The 6,000-nt window shown below is 37.1% G+C and overlaps 1 pseudogene; it reads left to right on the forward strand.

Annotated features, from left to right (window-relative positions):
• The window catches only part of LOC114029284, a 69,436-nt pseudogene extending 64,356 nt beyond the window's left edge, over nt 1–5,080 (forward strand).
• The last annotated feature ends 920 nt before the right edge of the window (nt 5,081–6,000 follow it).

The raw sequence follows: 6,000 nt of genomic DNA on the forward strand, positions 1-6,000 counted from the left end.
GCTTACAAGAAACATAAGAAAAAATAAAGATATACACAAAATAAAATGAGAGGATGGAAAAATTTAACACATCAAATGAATTTTAAAAATCAGGAGTTATAATCATGATATTTTTCAAAGCAAAAATAATTCAAAAAATAAATATGAGTAAATAAGGAAATTACATTACACTGAAAGGAATCATAGACAACAAGACAATGTTACATATATGTTTCAAATGACTTAGCATCCAAATTCATAAAGGAAACATTATCTGAGCTACAAGAAAGCATAGACACAGAGAGTAACACAATAGTTCCAGAAGACTTCAATATCCCTCTCTCAGTTTTGGATAAGCCTAACAGAATGATAAACAAAAGGGAAAAAACAAAATATTCAGGAATACAAAGTACAAAAAAAAAACCACAAAGGAAAATACAAAAATTGGCCAAGTACAAGGGTACAGAGATTTTGAAAACAAATGTAAAAAGGCAGAAATAGTTAAATATTCTTTGCAAACTATAACACAATAAAAATAGTAAATGGTTCTGAGATCACAAACAAAAGATGAAGAATCAAATGGACACTTAAAGAATCAAATCCTAAATATGAATAAATCAAAGAAAAATAATAGAGAATTCATAATTATGTGTGATTATTATTTATCATTAATTAATATTGTTTGAACCTAACTTTATATGCTTAGAGTCTGCACCCATAATGTTGCCTGACTTCAGTAAGTCTTTAGGAATGCCAGAGAAGGGTATAAGGAATTTGGGGTTCCCCCAGAACGTGGATCCACCCTAAACATTCTTGTTTTTGGTATCCACACCAATATTTTGTTTTGGGTCCACCCAAACTTGTGTTTTGGGTTCCTTTCATGTGATTTGTGTGTGATTCATGTATGATACCTTTGTCAGATGATTTGTATGTGACTCATATTCAGATACCTTTGTCAAAATCCTATAGAATGTAAATCTTCCAGAACCTGGGAAGGAGAGCCACCCTTTCTTTCTGGCTCACTCCTCTACAGAATGACCTAATAAATTTATTTCTTTTTTATTTTTTTTATTGGGGGCCAGGCACAGTCTGTGTATGACTTCTAGATTCTCCTTTGCAATCTTACTTCCTGCTATTGTTACTTTATGCAGGCGGCTTATAAATTTACTTATTACATTGACTAGAAGTAGGGAGTGAAGAGGTCAGGGGGGCCAGAACAAGATACAGTTTTTAACACATTATTTCTCAGGAACATATCACATTTTTAGTTTTACTTTGTATTTGTACATGTTTTATCTCCCTGATTAAAGAGGCAAACTTCAGGAAGTGTTATATAAAATGGTATTTTCTTTTATTTGCTCTGAAACTATCTCTTTCAATCTTCAAAGTACACTGTCTAGTTTTAATAGCCAACGAAATGTTGATTAAGTTTATGTCAGAAATACTTGTGGATGAAAGTTCCTGTGTAACACTTCTTGGCTCCAGAGCTCAAGTTGCTTCACTGAAGATTTCATTCGTTCTACTCCCCCACAATCAAAACCGTGGGAAAATCTTTTCATTGGACAACCCAATAACTTTGGCACCAACTTATTGGCAACCAGGGAACCACAAAGTCTGCTGGATGATGATCTTTTCTGGATACTACAGACATTAAGTTCAATACCAAGAAGTGGGGAGGAATTTCTCTATAACCCGATTCCTTTTCATTCCCTCCTCTCTCCTGTAACTATAAACCCCTGAAGTAACTCTCACTAAAAGCCTTCTGAGGAAGTCTGTCCCCTCTATCAAATAAAGCCCTAGGTCCCATGGTCCCCTGAGGTAACCATTGGAGACCCCAAGGGCCTCTGGGATAAGAGGTCAGAGATCTTTTGGGACTGTGAATTTAACATGCAGGCAAAGGTGGTTTTAAAATCCCCTCCCATTAGATATTCCCACCACTGCCCTAACCAGAGTGCCACTGGCCCCCAAAGAACACTACTAGCCAAAAGGCAGTCAACAAGAAATGATCCTGCAACCCCCAAATCACTCCAGCCTGAGCCCCACCCACCTTCACACTAGAGTACCCTGGCACCAGAACCACTGCAAAAGTTCTTCCCCCCAGTTGCCCTACTCTGCCCATCCAGAGATCCCACTAGGATCTCCCTTTTCCAAAGTACAACCTAAAGATTCTTAGGTTTTGCCATTAGTCCTATTGCTGTACTCTAAAGACCATTGTGCTTTTTCATCCACCCTCCAGCTGAACTCTTCTACTGTGTATTGTTTACCCTATTGTTAGCTCTTTGAGAGCAGAGACTAACTCAGTTTTCTATTTATATTCCCAGTGTTTAGCACAATGCTGGGCACTTAGTAAGCATTTAATAAATACTTTTCCATTCCATCTGCATCCAATATCCCATTATCAGGCCTTGGGTTTCTAGATCTGCCTATTTATTTGGCTAATATTTATTGCCCATATTACCCTTCTAAGGCCAGTAGGGAGGTAAGGCTGCCTCTAGTTTTTATCTGATTCTCATTGGGTACAAGAGAAATGTCTGTTGTTTGGCTATATCAGATTTAATTACTCAAGACCTAATGGGGTTAGTAATGGTTTCTGATTACCTCTAGAATCAAATATACAATCCTCTATTTGACATTTGAAGCCCTGCATAACTTAGACCAGGGGTAGGGAACCTGCGGCCTCCAGGCCACATGTGGCCTCGAGGCCGCAGGTTCCCCACCCCTGACTAGATCTTACCTTCTTTTCCAGTTGTCTTATATTTGATTCTTCTCCAAATACCCCATGAGTCAGATACACTAGCCTACTTGAAGTTTCTTCAACATACTCCATCTCCTGACTTAATGCATTTGCACAGGTTGTTTCTCATGCCTTTAATTCTTTCCCTCCTCACCTCCATAGCTTAGCTTCCCTGTCTTTTAGAATAAAATCAAATCTCACCTTCTACAGGTGACTTTTCCTAGTCTTCCTCACAGACACACCCTCACTCCCATTCCTTATCCTCTACTAGAGCTTCCCCTCTGAAATTACTTTCCATTTATACTGTATGTATTGTTTATGTACGCAGTTATTGGTTATTTGCATGTTGTCTCCCTCATTAGAAATATCAGCTCCTTGAGGGCAGGGATTGAGTATTTGCCTTTCTTTGAATCTAGCACTAAGCACAATACCTTATACATAATAAGCCCTTAAGAAATATTTATTGACTAACTAAAGGAACCCCTCCTTGTTGGTCCAAGGATTGTAGAGGCATGTCAACTATTTGCCAAGTTCCTCTCCTTAAGCAGATGAATGAGATTGGCCAAATCACCTTGGTTTGCCAGAAAACAATAATTAATCTCAGGTGGAGCTGTTATTTGCATCTTACTGAGGTAGGCATGCCCTATGCACCTGTCTGTAATTCTCATTATTTATCTTGGAGAGAGGGAACTCAGAGTTTGGAAACTTTTCTCAGGCCAAAGAGACTTTGATCCTAGTTGCACTTAGCTGTTTTATGGAGGCATAAATGGTATATTTACCCAATTTACAGATAACATGTGCAAGAAACAAAGAAAGGGTGTATCACTCCACCCTTGGAATGCTCATAAATTTCTTTATAAAGCTATTTCAGATTCTGGGGTTTGTTCTCGCAAAAAAAATATGTAAAAGAAAATGATAATGTTGAAACAACATATCAAAATTTCAGGAATGTTGTTAAAACATTCCCCAGGGAAAAATCATATCCCTACAAACATACATTAACAAAATAGCAAAAGAAATGATTCATCAGCTGAATTATGCATTTAAAAAATAAAGAAAAGCAAACACAACAAAAATAAGGACAAAAAATAGATATTAAAAATTGAAGAGAAATAGATAAATTGGATACAAAAAAATAAGAATAATAAATAAAATTAAAAGTTGATTCTTCAAAAAGACTAATAAAATTGATACAAGTTTAACCTAAAATGAGAGAGCAGAAAATTGGCTCAATAAAATAGTAAATGAAGAAGGTAAAATCACAACAAAACTGGAAGAAATAAAAAGAATTATGAGAACACATTCTACACAGTTATATAACAAAAATGAGAACACAAAAGAAATAGAGGAATCCCCTCAAAAATATAAAATACCGAAATTATCAGAAGACCAAATATTTCTCAAATAACTCAATCTTTTTTTTTTTTTGGTGAGGCAATTGGAGTTAAGTGACTTGCCCAGGGTCACACAGGTAGTAAATGTTATATGTCAGAGGCTGGATTTGAACTCAGGTCCATCCTACTTCCAAAGCCAGTGTGCCCACTGCACCACCTAGCTGACCCTCAAATAACTCAATCTTAGAAAAGGAAATAGGTCTAGTTGTAAAGGAATTACTGGAGAAAAAACCCTGGATCCTGATTCATTCACAGGAGAATTCTATCAACTTTTGAAGAATAGTTAGTACCCATACTTAACAAATTATTCTCAAAAATTGGGAAAGGACGAACTCTACAAGAATCTTCTCATGACACAAATGCAGTCTTAGTTCCTAAACCAGAGAAAGATAGTACACAGAAAGGAAACTATACACAAATATCATTAATGAACATTGATTCAAAAATTTTTAACAAGTTTTCTCTTCCTCTTCCCCATCTTCCTCCCGTTTGCAGCCATGAAGGTCGAGCTGTGCAGCTTCAGCGGGTGCAAGATCTACCCGGGTCACGGGAGGCGCTAGGCCCGCACGGACGGGAAGTTTTCCAGTTTTTGAATGCAAAATGTGAGTCTGCATTTCTTTCAAAGAGGAACCCCAGGCAAATCAATTGGACTGTCCTATATAGGAGAAAACACAAGAAGGGGCAGTCGGAAGAGATTCAAAAGAAAAGAACTCGCCGGGCTGTTAAATTCCAGAGGGCCATCACTGGGGGCTTCTCTTGCTGATATAATGGCCAAGAAGAACCAGAAACCTGACGATCGAAAGGCCAAAGGAGAACAAGCCATCAAGGCTGCCAAGGTGGCAAAAAAGGCTAAGCAAGCAATTAAGAAGACAGCTGCATCTGCTGCTAAGGCTCCTACAAAGGATGCACCTAAACAAAAAATTGTGAAGCCTGTGAAAGTTTCTGCGCCCAGCGTTGGCGGAAAACGTTAATTGTCTACTAAATTGGATTAAGTAAAATAAAATTTAAAGCAACAAAAAAATTTTTTTAAACAAAATCTTTTCAAACAGACTGCAGAGTAATTTACCAAAAAAAAAAATTCATTATGACCAAGTGGAATTTAAGTATAGGCATAGAGCAACCTTTTTTTTTTTTATTAATTTCTTTTTAGTTTTCAACATTTATTTCCATAAGATTTTGAGTTTTAAATTTTCTCTACCTCCCTTTCTACTTCCCTTCCCAAGACAGTGTGGAATCTGATATAGGCTCTACATATACATTCCTATTAAACATGTGTTCACATTAGTCATGTTGTAAAGAAGAATTAGAACAAATAGGAGGAACCACAAGAAAGAAGAAACAAAACAAAGGAGAAGGAAAAAAGGAGCAAATGGTATGCTTTGATCTGCATTCCAACTCTATAGTTCTTTCTCTGGATATGGATAGCATTTTCAATCATGAGATTTTTGGAGATATCTTAGATCCGTGCATTGCTGAAAAGAGCTAAGTCTATCAAAGTTAGTCATCACACAATGTGGCTATTACTGTGTACAACATTCTCCTGTTTCTGCTCACTTCACTTGGCATCAGTCCAGACAAGTCTTTACAGGTTTTTCCTAAAATTCCCCTGCTCATCATTTCTTATAGCACAATAGTATTCCATTACATTCATATACCACAACTTGTTCAGCCATTCCCCAGTTGATGGGCATCCCCTCAATTTCCAATTCTTTGCCAACACAGAAAGAGCTACTATCAATATTTTTCATACATATGGGTCCTTTTCCCATTTTTATGATCTCTTGGGGACACAGCCCTAGAAATGCTATTGCTGGGTCAAAGGGTATGCACATTTTTATAGCCCTTTGGGCATAGTTCCAAACTGCTCTCCAAAATGGTTGGATCAGTTCACAC

Source organism: Vombatus ursinus, unplaced genomic scaffold (genome assembly GCF_900497805.2).
Source record: "Vombatus ursinus unplaced genomic scaffold, bare-nosed wombat genome assembly UNPS02014924.1, whole genome shotgun sequence".
NCBI classification, from domain to species: domain Eukaryota; kingdom Metazoa; phylum Chordata; class Mammalia; order Diprotodontia; family Vombatidae; genus Vombatus; species Vombatus ursinus.